We start from the raw sequence: 23,296 nt of genomic DNA on the forward strand, positions 1-23,296 counted from the left end.
AGAGTTGACAGCTGTGTAAACTGTTGATAAATTTTCCTATAGTAGCATAAGTAGATCCTTGAAGGACCATGGAAGTTAACTAACAATGAAAAAGCTTCCTGGTCAATATAAATTTGATCTCTCCATGTTATGAGACACCTTTGGCCAACAACTCAAAGGGTGAAATTTGCATCTGGCATTGGAATTTTTATTTAGTGAACTATAAATTCTTGGATAAACATATTCCTCCACATGGGGTAATTCCAACTAACTCTTTTGCATTAATATATAAACATATCTATGCATATTTAAGTTTATATGATAGTGTGTTTTCATATGACTTTTTAATCTATCCTTAGTGTAAATTATCCCTCTCCCAGCCTACTCTTCTGCCCACTGGTTTCCCATTCCTCTTCCAAGAACATTCTTTGTGGGAACATTGCAGCAGCATATGAAATATTGAGTGAGATATTTAGGCTATGCCCTTTAGATTCTCATTCAAGTACAATGATATTTTTCCATACCTCTGTCAGTTTTTTTTTTATCGTGTCACTATTGTTCAATAGAATGATCCTTTATGCACTTCAACTATCATTATAGCCCATGTAGATTTTATTCACTTTCCTTTATTGATAGATAAACTAATTATTATCAAGTTTAATAATTTGGATTATAATGTTATGATCAGTAAGACTTCTAGTAATAATTTAGAAGAAAAGAAAATGTGTATTCCAAAGGTTATTCATACATTCAAATTATTTTTGACATTTTTGTAGTAGCCAGATTCCCTTATGTTTCTAGATAATTATGATTAAAATGTACTAACCTCAGTTTAGACTCAAAGCACTCTAGTATTTTCCTTTACCTGCCAAGGCTTAGGTTCTTCCTAAGCACTAAAATATCCATTTACAGATATTGATGTCTTCAGAGCAACAGTCAGCTCAGAGCTTTTCACACTTTTCCATCAGTGTCCTTTAACAATCCCAAAGTCACACTAAGAAAGTGTGGCCAAGCAGAATGCCAACAGAAGGCATCAAGAGTTGAGCTGGTTTTTTTGCTTAGCAAACACAGGCACGAAATGAAAGCTACCCAAATACTTGCTGACCCAACAGACCCATACAAATCTGACAACCTTATTGAATTTTTATAAGAATATTCCTGCACAATGCCCTTACAGTAATAACTTTAAGATATCATAGCCTGTTTGGTCATTGATTATAGACCCAAGGTGTCTCATAACCAAGAAGAAGTTTGGAGCGATTCTGTTGTTTTGTCCAAAGATTCATATAGTAAAAGTTAAAAGTAAAGGTATAGAAAATTTTATGTGGTAAAAATTTCACGTGGTGAAAGCAAACGTGCTTGGTTTGTTCATCAGCGTTTATGAACTTCTGAAATCTCGCCTTTTCCCATCCTGTTAGAATAACTGAAAATAATTCCAGAACTTTTGTGTCACTCACTGTTCACCTCTCTGAAATCTGGTTTCAAACCACCGAGTTGCACTTAGCGGTGGCATTGTTTGGGTCACTGTTTGTATGCTCCACCAGTGCTTATTTGATTTCTTTGATTACCTAAAAATTCTTCTATGATATGACAATACTAATGGCTATATCATGTCTGTGCCTATGACGTTTCTGCTCAATGGGAACACAATACTGCTGATCCCCTAGGAGCTGAGAGAAATTATTTTGGATTCTCCTTTGTTACCAAATGATATACGAAGTAACAACTTCCACATAGGGAATTGATTGACAGAGCCTTGATTTTATATTTTTAATTGTAAATTGCACTTATTTATCATTTATTTATTTCTACTTATGTGGGTACATATGCATAAGATACCCTGTGTCTTTCTGTCTCTGTCTCCCTCATGAACCCCTCTCTAGAATGTGTGTATTTTGGACATCTTTATGGATATTAGAGGACAACTTTTGGAATTCAATTCTCTCCTTTGAATGTGTGGAACCTGGAAATCAAATTGTGTTTAACAGGCTTGGCAGCAAGAGCAAGAACTTTTACCAACTGAGCCCTGGTAAAGTATTTTGAGGAACAATCTAATATAGGCTATGATGCGAGCTAATATGTGGAACATCACAACTTTTGACCCAGTTCTTAACCTCTGGAATCTCTATGCCCTTCTTGAACCTTGCTTCCCTCACCTGTAAAATAGAAACGCTGTACTTCAGTGACGCTCTGTGAGAACTGGAGAGTCTCCTTGAACTACAGGATCCTACATACATACAAGAAATCTGGAACTTCAGCACTAATAATTGTACTATTAATGTTTACCTTTGGTGAATGATGTCACTCTTATTTCATTTTCTTCATGAGAAAAAGATGGGGTAGTCTACAAAAAGTTTCTTCTTTATCTTAAGTCCCTTTGAGTTTCTCCTTATGCTAATGGCAAGGTTGCGTGGGCTTGTCTGAGGTGGCTGTGTAGGCCAGACCTTCAAAAGTGAGAATTGAAGCCTCATTTCAAAGGGCTTCTCAGCCGCATACTGTTTGCCAGTGCGCAGGCTCACTGCCCACATGCGGGCCGCTTGCGTTCTTGGGAAGGGGTGGTGTGATTCTATGAAACGTGTTGCTGCCAGTGCAGATGGAGAAATGCCACTCTCTGAGTTTATGGTTCCAACAGCTCTGTCTTCTGCCTGCCGCGCACCAACTCACAGCTGCATGCTTATCTTTGGACTGTTATTCCAAAAGGAGAGAAAATGAACTCTTACACGCAAATTATTTTCTGACTTTCTTTCCAAGTACAAATGGGCTTTGTTTTCAAGATATCATCTTATATATTGAAGCTTGCATTCCTTGGCATTTTACTCCTCTCCGACAAAGGCATTAGGAATGGACAGAGATGGGGATGGAGGAGACGAATTTCCGCACTGACTGCCGAGACACGGTTTTATTGAACACCAGCAGAAGTTTTGAGAGCGTCAAAAGGGTCTGAAGACTTTCCACAATGGCATTAGGAATAAACACAACACTGTTTGTACTTCTCAACCTTGCTAAAGTCCCACATTAAGTAAAATAAAGTGAAGGAGGCTATGGGATCATCCCTGATGTTGGATTTTTTTAAAAAAAAATAAAAAATAAAAATAAAAAGAAGAAAGAAAAAGAAAAAAAAACTGTAGTAAGCCCATGAACATTTTACCATTAAATTGCTCCAATTCTGTTCATGTTCTCCCTCCTTCTGCTCCTCATCGGGACCTTGGGAGCTCAGTCCAGTGCTCCAGTGTGGGTCTCTGTCTCTGTCTCCATCCATCACCAGATGAAGGTTCTATGATGATATGCAAGATATTCGTCAGTATTGCTCTAGGATAGGGTCATTTCAGGTTCCCCATCCTCAGCTGCCCAAGGAACTAACTGGGGACCTCGGCTTGGGTATCTGGGAGCCACTCTAGGTTCAAGTCTCTTGCCAACCCTAAGGTGGCTCCCTTAACTAAGAACCGTGCTTCCGTGCTCCCCCATCCAACCTTCCTTCATCCCAATCCTCCCCCTTTCCCAAGCTCCCCCCCATTCTCCCCCTCTCCCCCCTCTCTCCCCATCTCCCCTTACCCCCATCCAACCCCACCCCCAAGATCTCAATTTTCTCCCCGGCAATTTTATCTACTTGCCATAGCCAAGAGGACAACTATATGCTTTTCCTTTGGTTCACCTTCTTACTGAGGGGAGCACCCACCCACTGAGACAGTGGAGCTGATCTATTGGGAGCTCACCAAGGCCAGCTGGACTGTAACTGAAAAAGCATGGGATAAAACTGGACTCTCTGAGCATGGCCAACAATGAGGGCTGATGAGAACCCAAGGACAATGGCACGGGGTTTTGAACCTACGTAATGTGCTGGCTTTGTGGGAGCCTAGCCAATTTGGATGTTCACCTTCCTAGAAATGCACGGAGGGGGGAGGACCTAGGACTTACCACAGGGCAGGGAAATCTGACTGCTCTTTGGGCTGGAGAGGGAGGGGGAGAGGAGTGGGGGGAGGGGGAGAAGGGTGGGAGGAGGGGGAGGGAAATGGGAGGCTGGGAGGAGGAGGAAATTTGTTTTTTGTTTTTTTTCTCTTTTCTCAATAAAAAAAAAAGTTTTAAAAAAAAATAAATTGCTCCAATTCTGAACTTCTGTTTTTCTCTGAGAAAATGGTTTTTAAATATTTAAAAATGCCCAACTTCTTCTCAGATTCTCAGAAACGTAAGAACTGAAGGGGAAGGTCAGAAAAGTCAGGCCAATTGTGGGGCCCATGGTACTTCTCTGAACTGCTTTATAAAACAGAGGTGATCTTAAAGGGCACAACTTCTGCCACCAAATTTCAGTCGCTTGAAGAAAAACTGCTCAGCGTTCTTTAGTATGAAATGTGAGGTCCTCTGTACATTTTCTCCTTAATGGTACTCTTCTGAGCATCTGCGATTGTCAGATTCCCTAGGCAGTCAGTATGAAGGCTATGCATGATGTCTATCATTTCTCCCACTGTTGAGCAGGTCGGTACTTCCATGATCTTTTTTCCTAGTCTCCCTTCAACTTGGAGCAATCTTCTAGCTGATGAGATCTGTTGAATTTTTACTTCATGATATATGTGTTGTTTTTTTTTGTGTGTGTGTGTGTTATTTCACTCTCATTTGGTTAGAAATCACAAATGTCCATTTATTTATGAGTAATCTGAGGATAGAGTCACATATGTGGTTTTAAGTTTGTTTTGCACGTTAAAGAGCTGAGGGCTTACTAAATATGCAGCAAGTGAATTAATAAACAGGTGAGTGAAATAATGCATGGATGAGTAACAATATCAGAAGCTTATAGAAAAATACTGTGAACTCTGTGAGGGGGAATTAGATGAGATCTCCTGGGTAAACTGGTGGTGGATGGCAGGCAGTAAATGGGGAGAAAAGGGAGATGAGAACGTGAGGGAACAGGATGTTTGAGGCGGGAGGGACATAGTGGGAGAGCAATAAAAGAGTTATCTTGATAGAGAGAGCCAATAAGGGTTTAGGGAGAAAACTGGTGCTAGGGAAAATCCCAAGAATCTACAAGGACGACCCAAGCTAAGACTCCTAGTAAGAGTGGAGAGGGTGCCCCCAACTGGTCTTCCCCTCTAACCAGATTGATGAATTCCCCAACTATCATTGTAGAGTCTTCATCAGAACCAGAAATGCAGAGATCCAAGCATCAGACCAAGCTCTGGGAATGTAGTCAAAGAGAAGGAGGAGGGAATGTATGAGCAAGGGAGGTCAAGATCATGATGGAGCAATCTGCAGAGACAGCTGAACCAAGCTTGTGGAAACTCATGAACTCTAGATGAACAGCTGTGGAGCCTTCTGTATGTGGGAGACAGTGATGAAGCTTGGAGTATCTGAGGGCTCTCTGGCAGTAGGATCAGGATCTATACCTGGTGCATGGAACCCATTTCCTATGGTGGGTTACCATGTTCAGCCTTAATGCAGGTGGGAGTCACTTGGTCTTGCCCCAACTTAATGTGCCAGACATTGTTGATTTCCCATAGGAGCTCTTACCGGTTGGAAAGACTGGATGGGGAGGGGGGGGGCAGGAGGAGGAGTGGGAGGGAGAACTGTGATTGGAATATAAAGTGAAATTTTTTTTTTTTTTTTTTGGTTTTTCGAGACAGGGTTTCTCTGTGGTTTTGGAGCCTGTCCTGGAACTAGCTCTTGTAGACCAGGCTGGTCTCGATAAAGTGAAAATTTTAAAAATTATTTAATGAAAAAATAAATTGTGAACTCAAAGGGATGTCTAAAGGCTTACCTTTATTCTGCCTGAGGATGTTTGTTTGATACAGTTGAATGTGAATATGTTTGTGCATACCATTGTGAATATCTACTAATTTTGTTAATTGTATATTGCTGCAGTTGTTCATTTGAAGAACTTGATCTTACTCATTCTATAGCAATGGATTTGCAACCTGTGAAACCACAGGAATACATCTATGGCAGTCCCTGTGACTTAGATTGTCCTTACCTATTCCTCAACTTTGGTACCTTACCCAGAACTAAGAAAGTATTGCATTCACCAGAATCTAGGTATTGCTCTAAATGGAAAAAGATACAAGTTGTTTTAAGTAGACTTTGCTTTAAGAGATTAAACAATAAGGGGGACTTTTTTTCCCATCATGGGGATAATTCAAGTTCAGTTATTTTCATTTGAAAGCAAGAAAGTTATAATCAATAAAGATATATTAAGAAATTATCTTGGGAGCTCAGTCCAGTGCTCCAGTGTGGGTCTCTGTCTCTGTCTCCATCCATCACCAGATGAAGGTTCTATGATGATATGCAAGATATTCGTCAGTATTGCTCTAGGATAGGGTCATTTCAGGTTCCCCATCCTCAGCTGCCCAAGGAACTAACTGGGGACCTCGGCTTGGGTATCTGGGAGCCACTCTAGGTTCAAGTCTCTTGCCAACCCTTAACTAAGAACCGTGCTTCCGTGCTCCCCCATCCAACCTTCCTTCATCCCAATCCTCCCCCTTTCCCAAGCTCCCCCCCATTCTCCCCCTCTCCCCTCTCTCTCCCCATCTCCTCTTACCCCCATCCCACCCCACCCCCAAGATCTCAATTTTCTCCCCGGCAATTTTGTCTACTTCCCATAGCCAAGAGGACAACTATGTGCTTTTCCTTTGGTTCACCTTCTTACTTAGCTTCTTTGGGATCACCAAGTGTAGACTCCGTGACCCTTGTTTATGGCTAGAAACCAATTATGAGTGAGTACATCCCATGTTCATCTTTTTGGCTCTGGGATACCTCACTCAGGATAGTGTTTTCTATTTCCATCCATTTGCATGCAAAATTCGAGAAGTCATTGTTTTTTACCGCAGCATAGTACTCTAATGTGTAGATATTCCACACTTTCTTCATCCATTCTTCCATTGAAGGGCATCTAGGTTGTTTCCAGGTTCTGGCTATTACAAATAATACTGCTATGATGAGGAGCAGAAGGAGGGAGAACATGAGCAAAGAAGTCGGGACCACGAGGGGAGCACCCACCCACTGAGACAGTGGAGCTGATCTATTGGGAGCTCACCAAGGCCAGCTGGACTGTGACTGAAAAAGCATGGGATAAAACTGGACTCTCTGAGCATGGCCAACAATGAGGGCTGATGAGAACCCAAGGACAATGGCATGGGGTTTTGAACCTACGTAATGTGCTGGCTTTGTGGGAGCCTAGCCAGTTTGGATGTTCACCTTCCTAGAAATGCACGGAGGGGGGAGGACCTAGGACTTACCACAGGGCAGGGAAATCTGACTGCTCTTTGGGCTGGAGAGGGAGGGGGAGAGGAGTGGGGGGAGGGGGAGAAGGGTGGGAGGAGGGGGAGGGAAATGGGAGGCTGGGAGGAGGAGGAAATTTGTTTTTTTTTCTCTTTTCTCAATAAAAAAAAGTTAAAAAAAAGAAATTATCTGAACATTACCACTTTTTCTAAATAATTGATTATATAACAGAAGCATTTCATTAGTCAATTAAGAAACTATCTATCTATAGGGATAAATTGTTCATTATTTACAAAACTTATAGCATTATATCTTACTGGAATACCTGAAAATCATTGTTAAGGGAATTACTTTTTATACTATGTAAGGACATCTCTTTCATTATGTGTGCTTAAGGCCTATCAATATACCCACTGGGGAACAGATTTCCATAAGTACAAACATACATCGACTGATCTTGTCTTAGTTTCTTCTGTCTTTTGGGACCTCATTCTCTGGACACATTGACTTTTGTTGTTGTGCTCTGATGTTGGTAGTGACACTCATTAACAGTGCTTTTTCCTGCTAAAGAATATGAAAGTTGGAGTGGAAGAGTGGTTAAGAGCATTTGTCTCTCTTGCAAAGGATCTAGGTTCAGGTCCAAGCACACAAACAGCAGTCCATAACTGTCTGTTTCTGTAACTCCAATTCCAGGATACCTGATGTCCTCTTATGGCTCCTGTGGGCACACCCATGCACACTCATGAGATAGACACACAAAATAAAATTAAATAAATCTTTAAAGGGTATACAATTTGTCCATTTTGTAAAGCTCTTCATATCACACGTTCAGTTTTCATGTATAAGCAAAATTCTTATAAACTATACTCAGCCAAATCTTCCTTTGTTTTCCCCTGTCTACAGGGAAAGTGGGAGGGAGAGAAAATGAAACCAGACACTAACATCATCTATTCAAACCCCTGAACTTCCAGGACAGAAGCATTTCAGTTCCTCACTACCCATTTAAATAAAAGATGTTAAATAATTCCTATAATTGGTAATGAGGCAGTGGTTAGGAGAATGTAAAGATAATAATTGGAGATTGTGGATTTGAAATCATTGTAAGGGCATAAACTCCAAAAGAAATTCAACTGGTAGAATACATCCATGATTGACATGTAAGTCCATGTAGGCCTTTGTGGTTCTTCCCAAATGTAACCAACTTCAGTAGGAATACGTTAGAGCACAAAAAAGGATTAGATCTCATAGAGCTAAAAGAAACAAAGGCATGAAGATGGAGTGTGCATGCCTGTCTTGAATAAAACATGAGAAAATGCAAATGTAACTCATGATGAGTTCGCTACCTACCAAAGCCAGGGCAGTGGGTGATACTGAGTGATAATCTCAGAGCTCAGGGATTGCAGAAGCAGTCAAATATAGAGCAATATCCATGCTTTCAAAATTTCACATTGGAAAGTGTTCTGGTTAGTTTTTCATTACTTTTCATAACTTGTCACACGCTAGAACAATCTGGGGAGAGAGAAACTCAATCAAGAAGATGTATCTAAATATTAGCCTGCAGGTGAGTCCATGGTGCATTTTCTTTTGTATGTTTGATGTATCAAGACCCAGAACACTACTGCCACCATGTAAATGGTTCTTGGTATATAAGAAAACAATCTGAGCAAGCCATAGAGAGCAAGACAGTAACATAGTTTCTCCATGGTCTTTGTTTTAATACCTGCTTCCTAGTTTCCTGCCTTGAGCTCCACCCCCAAATTCCTTCTTGATATACTGGAAGTTGGAAGTTGATGTAAATTAAAACTTTCCTCTGAAAGTTGTTTTTGTGTTTACCATATCGGAAGAAAGCAAACTAGAGCAAGGGGTATTTGGAATCAAATAAGTGATCTGACAATTTATGAGTAAAAATAAACACAGAAACACATATACACACACACAGCAGGATGTGTCTGCTGAGAGTAAAAATAGACTACTGTTCCTTTTAGTGAGAAGGATATATAGAATGTGTTGTCTGACTGTTGCATTTCCTGGAATTTTCTATTCCAAGAGAAAATACACTGTAAACTGCTTCACTTGGAAAAGCAGAGTCTCTACATAGTTCCCTTCCATGTGGAATGTTGTATAACTAAACACAAAGCTCAATTTGTAGTAATATTGACTCACCTCAAATCTTATATCTATTCAGTATTACTGATCCCAATCATGGGCAGGCTACTTTGTTCTCCAAGTCTCATAAACCTCATTCATAAAACAGGTAGAAATAATCCCAGTAATTCTCAGTGGCTGGGGCAAAGATAAAAGGAATTATGTAAATGATATTTGACAGGTGTAACATATGCAAGAAGTATTCTGCAAACATTGTACTCTTAGTTTAATGTCAACCTTTGTGAAATAAGCCAAAAAAGAAAATTGAAGTACTTGCCATGAAATTTTATTCATTGGTTTGGTAATCCATTTGGGTCAGCAAAATATAACATGAAAGTAGTGGGTTTATTTTTTCTTATTTCCATGGTCCGCTAAAAGCAAACGCTGACCTGTTTCAACATTTTAAGTGTTTTGAAAATCCTAAAATAAAAACAACTAATTAATTAAACATCAATAACTAAAACATGAAAATATTTTGCTGATAATTTTCATTGCGTGGCAATGAAGGTCCTGCTTGATGCATGTCTGCATATGTATTTCTACTGGTACAAAAGTCATATCAGACATCCTTTCTCAGACTTTAGAGGATATCAAAGATGCATCTAGTTATAGACTTTTGAGGCCCCAACACATATTGTATTTCCTCAATAGTTGTATTTTCCAAATAATGCATTCAATGGAGGCATCAGCTTGATGGATGTCAGCTAGAGTCTACATGGGACTGATCTAGGCATTCTGTATATGTTACAGTTGTGTAGCTTGGTCATCTTGAGGAACTCCTAACAGCAGGAGCAGGGTCTGTCTCTGATTCTTTTATTGACTTTGGGGAACCTATTTCTCATAGTCTTACTGCAACTTGATATACCATGTTTTGTTGATATCTATGGGAGGCATGTCCTTTCCTAAATAGAAAAGGAAGAGGAGGAGTGGATTGGGGGTGGGGACAGAGGGGTTTGGGGGAAGAGACGGGAAACTGTAGCCAAGATATATAAAACAGTAGTAGATGAAAATCCATAAAGAGTGCTTAAATAAGCATCATGTGAATGTGTGCAGACATTGCAGTGAATGGAGTTCTACCCCATACTCAAAGCAAATCTCTTTCTGATGTGTGTTACATGGTGTTAATTTAAGGGTTCATGTTTGTATTCGGGGAGCCTGGAGTTCTGGTCCTACCTCTATCAACTTCTGGTTGCATGAATGTGGACAAAACATATTATATCCATTTATAAAGTGAAGCCAATAAGTATGCTTTCTGAATTTCCCCTAGGTATTTTCTAAAACAATAAATATAATAATCCTACAACAGTGATTTCCTATCACTTCCCAAATGCCCTTTAGTGTTAGCTGTCCCTCCCTATATTCCCTCCTGTTCTTGCCCTCCCCTTTCCCTCCCCACTTAATCTACCTATTCTGCTTTTCCCTTAATAACACTACATTCTCCATATATGGCATGCAGTAATTGGCCAATAAGAACTTATTCCTCATGTTTCTGATGCCTTTTGTGCAGACATTTTGAAACAGCTGAAATCAGAAACCAGAAATCTTCCCTAATGGGGGATTTGGCAAAAACCTCTGAAATCCATGTATTCACAGTGACTGCTAAGTTTCTTGGAGTTCCACCCACAAACCACATTTCCAAGTAATTTCCTCCAGAACCCAGTCAGGTGTGTCTTCCGATTGTCACCCTCAGAACTCTTCTTCCTGGTAAAATCTTGGAGAATTCCTGTACACATGATATTTGCCATATGGTATGTTTGAAAAAAAAATCAAATACAATGCAGTAGCTTTTGACAGTAAACACACTTTTCTCTACTGAAAGCAAGTTGGAAGATGAATAATGCTGATGGAGAGGGTTCTATACTTGTTCCAACCATTTGGTTTCTCCCTTCACTCCGAACACAGCACACACATACAGAAAGAGACACTGCTTGATGATCCTGGGGTGGGCAGTTTTCTAACCAGGGCACAGAATGTTGTCCTCTTGCTTCTATCTGACTTTCCCCATATCATAGTCCTTGCAAGGAAAGGTGGGAACGTGATGTCATCTTGAGTACCCAGCTTAATTGAGGTTCAACTGTAGCTAATGCTTCTACCCTAGATGTCATTCACACAAGCACAGACACACACACACACTTACAAAGGGCTGCTTTGAACGAGAAGACAAGTTTAGCCATAACATTTATATGAAAAAAAAAAGAAAGTTAAAAAGTCAGCCTATCATTTTCTTAAACTTAGCACGGGCTGTTGAACACTTAAGCAGGAGAAAAGAAATACACATCAATTTCACATGTAAATGGCTTTTTATCCATTGATTCCCTTTCACTGTACTTATCTGAAGTAAATAAGTTGAAATTGTACAAAGATTTATATAAAAGAATACTCGTTATAGTATTATTGGAATAGAAAAAATAGATTAAAATGTACATCAGTAGAGGATTGGGTGAGTAAATTACGGCGCATTTGTAAGAAGTGGCACTTCTTTGGATATAATAAAATGTTTCCATACACATTGGCAGTTGTATGATAAGTTACAAAATTATAAATCTAATAAGTACTATGCATTCATCAGCATCGCTATGCACACCATTCTATGCGAGGGCTTCTCTGTGAAGCTGAACAGCACAGCTGTTCTGGCAACATCAGCTTCTGTGCTTGTATGCGGCTCCTTCTTTCTCGATCTGGTGCCTTCACAGGCTGCAATTGTTATCGCAGTCACATCGTGTTCCTTTTTTCCTGAAGCTGCCACTGAAGAAACATCAACACATTTTAGCTGTAAGAAGCTCAGAATCTATTTTGTGATGCTCTTCTCTTCCTCTGAATAATGTGAGAAAATTGGAAGCATTGTGCAGTGCAGATAGGAGGATGCGTGGAGAAAGAAGGAACGGTTCAGCTGGACTTCTTCTCCCACAGTCGGGCAAACCACAGCTCACACCACCCTTTAGAGTGAGTGAAAACATCATTCAGGGTTTGGAAGACAGGATTCTGCTAGCCCAGTAGAATTCTGCACCGTCCACCACTAAGAAGACCTGGGACTATGCCTACTTGCTTCACAGGGTATCTTCCTGTTGGCTCAATTTCTCTGAGTTCTCAAAGCAAACTTTTTGAGTCTAGTGTCAGGTTACAAAATGATTACACAGCAAATCTGTAGTCTTCCTACATACAAATGGCAAACATATTGAGAAAGAAATCTGGGAAATAGTATCTTCTACAATAGCCTTCATAATATCCTGGAATGACTTCAATCGAGCAAATGAAAGACCGTGTAAGAAAAGCAGTGAAGAAAGACATCGGATCATGCTTATGGATCCATAGGATTAATATTTTGAGAATGTTTTTCCCACCAAAAGCTGCCTATAAATTCAAAGTAATCCTCATCAAAATTCCAACACTATTCTTCTTAGAAATTTAAAAGAGCAACCTTTAAATGCATATGGAAAAACAAAAGCCCAGAATGGACAAAATAATCCTGGATAATAAAGGAACTGATGGAGGTACTACCATCCCAGATTTAAACTAGCAATACAGAATGGTAGTAATAAAGAATTCCAGCATAGTGTTGCCATAAAAGCAGACATATTTATTAATGGAAGAGAATTAAAGACCTGGACATAACTCCACACATGTACATAGAGCTGATTTTTGATGAGGCAAAAAATACACACTGAAGAGCAAATGGTGCTGGTTAAACTAGAGAACTATACACATCTGGATAAAACTAGGTTTTATCTATCAACCCGCATAGAACTCAGCTCCATTGGATCAAGGACCTTAACATAAGACAAGACTCCCTCAAAAGATGAAACGCGAATGGCTGGGAAACACTTGTTCAACATCCTTAGTCATCAGAGAAATACAGATTGAAACTACTTTTAAGTTTTCATATTATCTTAGCCAGAATGACCAAAAGCAATAAAGCAAATAACAGCTCATGGTGGTGAGGATGTTGGGTAAGGAAAACACTCATCCATTGCTGGTAGAAGTGCAAATTTGTATAGCCACTAAATAAATCAGTGTGATGTTCTTCAGGAAACTGGGAATTGATCTACCTCAAGATCTACTTATACACACATAAAATCTACCCGAAGGACTTTACATCTTGCTACAGAGATAGTTGCTCCTCTATGTTCACTGCTACATCCTTACTGGTCAGTGCTCATGGTTCTAGAAAATACTCTACATGCTTCAGAAGGAAAAAAAATGATTAGTAATATTATTCAGCTGTCAGCCCTGTGATGAATAACGGAGACCTGCCTGCAAGATAAACCAGTACAGTAGTGGCACAATTGCACTATTGTAATGGGACCAGGTAACCACTTCATGATTGGGCTTCAGGCCCATTTTATGACATAGAACCCACCATCTGATACTGTCACTATGGTCACCATCCCTAGATGAAAAACCTACTACTACTGATAAATGAATATATATATATATATATATATATATATATATATATATATATATATATAAAGACTACTAATGACATATTGCTATACCCATTACATTAGTTAGGGTTTCTATTGCTCTGACAGAGTACCATAACAAAAAGAAAGTTGGAAAGGGGAGGATTTGTTTGGCTTACACTTCTAGATAATAGTCCATCACTAAAGGATGTCAGGATAGGAACTCAAACAGGGCAGCATCCGGAAGGCTGGAGATAATGCAGAGGCCATGGAGGGGGTGCTGCTTACTAGTTTGCATCCCTTGGCTTGCTAATTCTGTTTTTTTTTTTCAGAAACCTGTACCTCCAGCCCAGAATTGGAACCACCCACAATGGTCTGGACTCTCTCCCATCAATTATTAATTAAGAAACTGTGTTACAGCCAGAACTTATAGAGGAATTTTCTCAATTGAGTTTCCCTCCTTTCAGGTAACTCTGGTTTGTATGCCAAGCTGACATAAGATTAGCCAGCACACCCACAGGTCAGGGCATGGATCAACCCCCATCAGAGAAATTTCTTCTTGAAGTGGTGGTTAACACAAAGACTCAAACTTGTAAAAAGTAAGGGACGTTGAAGCATTCAGCCCTGAATAGTATGTCTATATCAAACCCTACTCTCAAGGCCCAAAGATTTATTTGGAAGAGGGTAAAAGGATTAGAAGAGCTATAAGCGGTGCATGACTTCAAAAAAATAGTGTCTTCCAAACATAACAGGGTTGATTTGCATATAAACTCACAGAGACTGTGACAGCATGCTCAACACCTGAGCAAACTCAAGGCAGCCAAACTCTCAGCACAGAAGAAAAGAAGTGGGCACCCCTAACCAAGAAGCTATTTATGATTGATACCTGTTATGAAAAGGGAAAATCAGTTTTACCTAAAGGAGTGGTGCTAGACATACCAATCATACTCCGTGGCAGGCCTCATGCTCAGGAACAGTTGACCAACACAAAAATGGCTTCATGAGTTTTGTGCGATTTTTTTTCTTGTTATTATGTTTTGCTTTTGTGCTTGCTTATCTTTTTTGAATTTGGTATTGCTTTTTTTCCTCTTCTTTGAAAGAGAAAATAGGTAAATGTACTTGGGAGGACTTGGAGAGAGGGGAAAGAATATGATCAAATTGTAATATATGGAAACAATTTTTAAATAATAGAAAGTGTTGGATCACATCAACCTTCTTTATGAGTTCCATCACTCACTAATTCCTCTGCGGTAATGTTTCCTCAACCCTTGCAGACATTTCAGCCAATACGGAAAGCTAACAGAGGGATTTCAAGGCATGTTCTTATATTACCAGATGAGAAGAATGGAAAATTTCCTATGATGATAAAGTATCTAGTAACTCTGTAGCTCAGGGCTCTTGAAAAACTGAATGTAGGTAAACATTTGTGGTAGGAACCTCTGGGACAACTATCATTGCTTCGTGTCTCTCACCAGATCTGAAAGAACATACACTTAGTAGTTCCTCAAAAAAAATTGTTAAGTTTAATTTACCTGAGTTAACTAATTATAATTAATTTTAATTGAAATATTTTAAAGTCTGTAGACTATTAGAGTATTCTCTTTTCAAACCAATGTTCAAAGTATTTCTAACAAAATTTAGGCCTGGATAATAAAACTTGGCAAGGCTAATACCCACGAAGGAAGGAAAATGAAAGGGCTTCAGGTTGGTTCTAGGAGGATTTCACAAAAAGGAAAAGTTAGATCTTTGCAAGCAGTCTACTGTGAGCTGAGAAACAAGAACAGTGCTCTTTGGAGGAAGGTTCCCCTGAGCTTGAAAGATGCTCCAGTGCTTGTGTCAATAGATTCTGCTTGACAGGCACACCCAAGAGAGCGCTGCCCTCACAGGCTGTTACTATCTTCTCAAATCCAGAGGCATTCTGACTGAAGCACAGAGAATCCAGTACCTTCAGGTATAAACATGACAAAAGAGCATGTTTATAATATGACTTCAGAGCAGAGGTTTAGGGAACACTGTGCCTTCCATTGTATCCTGGCTGAGGAAAGCGCAACTTACTTGCAGAGACCTTTCACCTTCTTACCGGAAGTTTGAACCTGGTTTAGGATAGGCTGACAAATATTCTCTCTTCCTACCATCTCCTAGTTGAGTGAGCTACTGCTGATTTGAATCATCCACTGCTTTGATTGCTTCATATTAAAAATAAGATTTCCCTCTATATAAAACTATTTTTCTTGTCATAAGTAGGAAAATAATTAACATTGAAAGGATGAAAATGAAAAGTTCCACAAATCTCACATACACATATAGCAGATGTACATACATATATACGCATAGGTTACAAGTTAGAGATTAATGATCAATCTTGTTTTTAGTATAAATAAGAAGAAAATACATGCATATCCATGTTAATTTTCAATGTATTTTAATAGATTAAAAACACACTGTAAAACAATTCATTTCATTTCCTATTTTGTCAATGTTTTGTTTCTTTAAATGGAAATATTCCCTTCTGCAAGGATGAGGGAGGGCCAGAAGATTAAAAGAACAACAAAACTTACTAGGCTGATAAAGCTTTGAAAACAACAAAATCCACCAAGTCTCACAAACAGCAAGAAATTGCTGGGGAGAGGAGACTCTTCTCAGTGGAGCTGACTGCAAGCTGCCCAGGGAGCTCTGGAAACGGCTGTGAGTCATAATCTCTGATGGGAGTCATTGGGGGATAAATGCTTCTTTTGATTCTACCAACCAGTAGGTAAACGTTCATCCATGCTCCTGTAGGTAGCCTCAGTCACATTTCTGCCAGTAACTCTGACAGACTCACTACTTCACCAAGTTACTCTTAGATGGGATAATTGCTTTGTTCTCCCTTCGGTGCCTTGACTGGAGTGAGGGAAGTGAGGAGCCATTTGTTCACAGCTTTCTGGGATCAACATAAGACATTGTTTTCAACCCATCTCAGAACGTGTGAGCCAAAGAACTGAGGGGTAAATCTGAACTGGCAAAATCTGAGGATGGCATTCTAGTCATTTTGTGTGTGACAGTAAGACATTGCCTGCTAATACCTAACTCCGTTCATTCCTAAAGCATTGGTGCTTTGGAAGACCTATTTTGTTTTTGTTTTTTTTTTTTTCATCTAATACCCTTTTACAAACAGAAACTTAAGAAGGATATTCTCAACTTTTTAAAAACCCCATTTTGAAAGACAAAATATTTCTAAGTATGTGACTATATGACTGCAGTATTTAAAATACTAAATCACACATGCACGCACACTATTTGGGACAAAAATTGCACTTGGATTGCTAGTGTAGGCTTCTCATATAGAAATACGAAACTAAATCCCATATCTAAAAATTCTTCTGACTTTTGGGAAACTTTGTCTCAAAGAAAAATTTCTATTATTCCAAAATTTCAAAATATTGCAAAAATTCAGTCTTGGGATCTTGTAAAATTTAGACAAATTACTATGTTTAAAGTCAGACAATTTGGTTAAATCATTCTCACAGACTGGAGAAGATATTAATTTAAAAATACTAGTGGATGTTTTTCCTTGGGTTCACCTTCTTACTTAGCTTCTTTAGGTTCACCTATTGTAGACTCCGTGGCGCTAATTTATGGCTAGAAACCAATTATGAGCGAGTACATCCCATGTTCATCTTTTTGGGTCTGGGACACCTCACTCAGGATAGTGTTTTCTATTTCCATCCATTTGCCTGCAAAATTCGAGAAGTCATTGTTTTTTACCGCAGCGTAGTACTCTAGCGTGTATATATTCCATACTTTCTTCATCCATTCTTCCATTGAAGGGCATCTAGGTTGTTTCCAGGTTCTGGCTATTACAAATAATACTGCTATGAACATAGTTGAACAAATGCTTTTGTCATATGATAGAGCATCTCTTGGGTATATTCCCAGGAGTGGTATTGCTGGGTCCAGGGGTAAGTTGATCCCGAATTTCCTGAGAAACCGAAACACTGACTTCCACAGTGGTTGCACAAGATGGCATTACCACCAGCAATGGATGAGGGTACCCGTTCCTCCACAGCCTCTCCAGCAAAGGTTATCCTTAGTTATCCTCTTGGCTAAGGGAAGTAGACCCAATTGCCGGGGAGAAAATTAGGATCTTGGGGGTGGGGAGGGATGGGGGTAAGGGGAGATGGGGAGAGAAAAGGTAGAAGGGAAGGAGGGGGGATTTGGGGAATCAGGAGAATTGGGATAAAGGAAAGGTGGATAGGGGAGCACGGAACCACAATTCTTAGTTAAGGGAACCACTTTAGGGTGAGCAAGAGATTTGACCCTAGAGGGGCTCCCAAGTGCCCAACATGAGGTTCCCAGTTAGTTCCTTGGGTAGCTGAGGATTGGGAACCTGAAATGACCCTATCCGAGAGCAATACTGACGAATATCTTGCATATCATCATAGAACCTTCATCTGGTGATGGATGGAGACAGAGACAGAGACCCACACTGGAGCACTGGACTGAGCTCCCAAGGTCCCAATGAGGAGCAGAAGGAGGGAGAACATGAGCAAAGAAGTCGGGACCACGAGGCGTGCACCCACCCACTGAGACAGTGGAGCTGATCTACTGGGAGCTCACCAAGGCCAGCTGGACTGTGACCGAAAAAGCATGGGATAAAACCGGACTCTCTGAACATGGCGAACAATGAGGGCTGATGAGACGCCAAGGACAATGGCACGGGGTTTTGATCCTACTTAATGTGCTGGCTTTGTGGAAGCCTAGCCAGTTTGGATGTTCACCTTCCTAGATATGGACGGAGGGGGGAGGACCTAGGACTTACCACAGGGCAGGGAACCTGGACTGCTCTGTGGACTGGAGAGGGAGGGGGAGAGGAGTGGGGGGAGGGGTAGAAGGGTGGGAGGAGGGGGAGAAGGGTGGGAGGAGGGGGAGGGAAATGGGAGGCTGGGAGGAGGTGGAAACTTGTTTTTTGTTTATGTTTTTTTTTCTTCTTTTCTTAATAAAAAAATTATTTAAAAAAAAAATACTAGTGGATGGCATATAGATCTAGAATTCTGACAAAGATTGTTATTCTTCTTTTCATGCATGTTGTGTTCTCAAAAGCCTTTTCTTTGCCCTTCTCTGCTTGTTTAATATTCTCATGTTGTGTTTTATGTGCTCCCAATTGTATAATCTATGTTCATGTATTTTGAATTCTTTGGAACAGATTCTCCATCAGAGGGAGAACCAAACAAGCCCCAACTCTCTCTCTGACTTCTCTCTAGAGACACATCTATAGTTTCAGTAGCAGACATAGCAGATGGCACAGTTGCTGTGATGCCCACTACCTCTGTACTGCTTTCTAAGGAGCACTGAAAATGAATGCCAAGCTTCTGGTTCACCCAAAGATGTGAGGTGACTTTGCATAGCAGGAAGATAGCTTGATGTGATAAGAAAAGATACTTCACATCAAAAGGCTTGCGTTCAACCCTTGATGCTGTCAAATAACAGAGGTTCTAGTCTAATTATAAGACTAGACTTTAACCACCGTTAGACTGGGTGTCCTTATCTGTCAGGAAGGATGAGATATTTCCTCCTAAACATGAGGTAGTAAGAGCCAGATGAAATGATGGGTAGAAACAGTGTATGAAATGTTTTGAGTTTAAAGGAAAGTTTAAAGCTTTCTTTAAAAAAAGATAAAATTAATTACCTAGTTGTGCAATTAAAGATGATAGAAGAAGTTGAGAAATACAAATTGAAGAAAAGAAAACATGGATTCAGAGATAAAACCATGGAGATAGAAAACCATAAAAACAAATTTTTTGAGAACCTAAAATTGATTTTTTTAAAGAGGTTAATATAGAAAATAATGGGTCAGCTAGATTGAATAAACACAAAGAAAGAACACACATTAACCACTTTAGTAAAGAACCAGGGCCTGACTGTAGTTTTAGTTTAACAAGGAATTGTAACAAACAATGGCAAGACATCACATTTGTGTGGTCACTATTCACATCTTTTGTTTTTGATTGACTAGTCTGACTGCCAGTGTCTCAATTTTGTTGATCTTTTTAACTTTATTGTACATAAGCTTTTCTCTGTTGGGTGCTGGGGACTGGATCTCACGTTCTCATACTTGCACAGTGAGTACTGCTGCCCATTCAAGTATCTTTACATATAACTGCATTTTAAATTCACTTATTTCTCAGAGTTTCAATTGACTGATTAAATTATATTTAATAAACATTTCATTTATATAAATTATGTGATAGTTATATATAATATGTGATTTTATATCATATGGTTACTTCATTTATGTAATATAATTAACATATCATATACAAATATATGCAAATAAATGGGAAATAAAACTGAGAAACTATATAATGATTAATTTGGAAAGTTCTTGTTTATTGTTCTTTCTAGATAGAATATTAGTTTTATGAAATATGTATACTTTTTATCTGAATATATATATATATATATATTTGCAATCTGAGTATATACTCTGTGTGTGTATATGTGTATATGTGTGCATATACTCTCAGGTTACAAGCATATATGTTTGGAAAGAAATAGAGAAAGAGTGGTATAGGAGATATAAATATGTCATTATTTATGTCACTTTCAAGTTTCCTTCCTCATGTCCTGTTTTTCATCATATTCACCACCTTGTGTTCAACATCTATCTTTGTGTCCTCTTCAATCTCCTGTCCATCCCAGATAGATACACTCTATGACCATCACCTGTGAGATTCATTTATATCCAACAGATAATTTGCCCTCTTGGTGACAGCAACTTCTTTCTTAATGAAACAAGGTTTTTGACCTTTTCTAGTATTTAATAATATTTCTTCTCCATTTCCAAATCTTTCTTATGGCTCCTATTTGACACACCTGCTTTTGTGTAACTATTCAATATTTGTGTTGCTCAAGTTCAGGTCCTAAACTTTGTATACTTCTCATTCTGTAATTTCTTTCTTGAGAAACTAAAACCTTTAATACCTCAGGGTTCATATTTTCTTTTGGATGATCTTCCATTTCTGTGTATGAGACACATATCTTTGACTTCCTACTTCAAACAGCCTGTACATCTCTCAGAGTCTTCATGTTCAGATATCTCCAGCAGAACTCACAGGCTTTGTGCTTCAGTCTCCCTCAAAGCAACTTCTGTAGGATGATTTCTTCCAATATGCATCTGATATCACTGTTTTCTTACCCACATATATCCCCATTTGGTGTCCCTTCCTTTCAAGCCTTTAAATCACTTGAAGAGAACACACTCCTTCATACCTTTTAGCACAATTATATGTGATTGTTATTTCTAATTGTCAACTTGACACAACATATGATCACTCAGGTGAGAAGTTTCAGTGAGAGATTGTCTAGATTAGGTTGCTTTAGATGGATGTGTCTGTGGGAGAATAGCTTTAATAAAGTGAATGCCTGCCATTGCAGATGGCAGCATTTCCTAGGCAAGGGATTATGGGTTGTGTAACAGAGAGAATGAGTAGAGCATTGTCTTATGTGTGTCGCTCACTGCTCTGGAGTGCAAATGAAGTATAATATGGAACTGTGAGCCAGATTAACCATTTCTCACATAAATTGCTTTGACTAGGATATTACATTAAAACAACAGAAAATGAGATTAAAACATTATACAATTAATTTTGAAAGTTCTTGTTTAATGTTCTCGCCAGTTAGAGTATCACTGTTTTGAATGGGACAATTATGCCAATTTCTCCTTCTATTCTGGTTCACAGCTTTTAGTATAGTTCTAGGCACATGGTATATTTGATAAATTACTTGGCTGTTTACTTTAAATGACACCTCCTACGTAATTCTTTGCCTGCCTTGACCTGTCTGATATTTCTAAGTTTGATATTTCTAAGTTTTGTGTCCTGTTCACTCGTCAGGAATGTCTTCCCAGATGTCTAAAGACACCACCCTCTGTGTTCCTTCTTATTTCTATTGTACAAAAATTGTTTAATGTAAGTTAATTATTTGAGCATTTCTGTATTCCCTACCTTTGAAGCCATTGAGAGATGTTCTTTGTAATCATGTGTATATTTTATTCTCAGCAGTAAGGATAAAATGAATGCTTTCTAAGTGAACTTATGAATTAGTAAATTGATATAAAATTAGGTTCAAGGAAGTTAAAAGAATCCTAGCTACTTCACATTAAAATCCAATATTTTTATGGTTTTGCATATTATTATTACCTCAGACCATGAGATCCCAAATAACTTCCAAGTCTCTTGGCTGCTAGGATCTCTCCTTTCCAATATCTTCTTCAATAGGTACCAACAATAAAACTACCAGATTCAAGTTTCATCCATTACTTATTTTGCCTTTTCTCACTCAGGATAGAACTTCTCATACTATTTTTGGATCTAAAAGTAGGATGAAAAAGGAGATGAGTAAAAAATAGTCTTGCATAATTTGCCAATGGCATAGCACGTCTAGCATAATTGAGAACAGCCCGAGGTTTTAATGTGTTTCAGATCTCCATGAATCAGGAGGCATTTGCACTTGCATGAGTGAAAATGTCAGAGAATGATTTTGAAAGGCCCCATTTGAGGGCGAAATGTTTCTGCATCTGAAATCCATTTGACTGAGCAAACCACAGTAGTCATAAAGGCTAAGAGGTGGTCATTTCCATAATTTCATCAATTTTCAAAGAAGGAATAGAAAAATCCAAGCTTATAAATTTGGTCATGCATAGCTCAGCAAGAATAATACCTTTTAAATAATAGTTCTAACTGACCTGACAGAGAAAATTGACAACTATGTGTGAGAGATTTCATGAAACCCTGTAAAGTCTACTGGCTGCATAATTCCAGTATCTCTGGAATTAAGGCTGCTGGATGCACCTCAAGTTTTTAGGTAAACCTGTTTCTGTATCCCTGAAAAGAGCAAAATGTCTGGTTGAATCACTGAATTCTCTAAAGAAAACTTTACTAAACATCTTTTTATATAAACAGTAGTTTTCTAGAAATTTCATAAACAAGAAAGTCGTATAAAAATCTCTTCTCTGGCCGGGCGGTGGTGGCGCACGCCTTTAATCCCAGCACTCGGGAGGCAGAGGCAGGCGGATCTCTGTGAGTTCGAGACCAGCCTGGTCTACAAGAGCTAGTTCCAGGACAGGCTCCAAAACCACAGAGAAACCCTGTCTCGAAAAACCAAAAAAAAAAAAAAAAAAAATCTCTTCTCTGAATGTACATTTTAAAAATAAGATTCATAATAGAAACATAATAAAGAGATAATGAATATTTATCTTTATAAGTAGATATAATAAAACATGGAAATAAGCTAGAAAATCTTTGGAGGGATTTTAAATAAAATGACTGGAAAAGATATCTCTGATATAGTTTGAGCAAAGAACTGAATATTGTGAGTTACTAAAGTATGTCTTATAAAATATAAGGTATTACAAAACTGGAGGACATACTTCATCTGGTAGTACATTCAAAATTTCAGAAACTTAGAAAACTTGCAAAGAGTCAGAATTATTACAAATTGAAAGAGCCTAAGAAAACGTGACGAATGAATGCAATACTGTAAAGTAGACTGTATCATGGTACAAGAACATAGCGGACAATGAGGAATAC

The sequence above is a fragment of the Microtus oregoni genome, unplaced genomic scaffold, assembly GCF_018167655.1.
Source record: "Microtus oregoni isolate MIOR12 unplaced genomic scaffold, Mior012 000011F_ref0000422, whole genome shotgun sequence".
Taxonomy (NCBI): Eukaryota; Metazoa; Chordata; class Mammalia; order Rodentia; family Cricetidae; genus Microtus; species Microtus oregoni.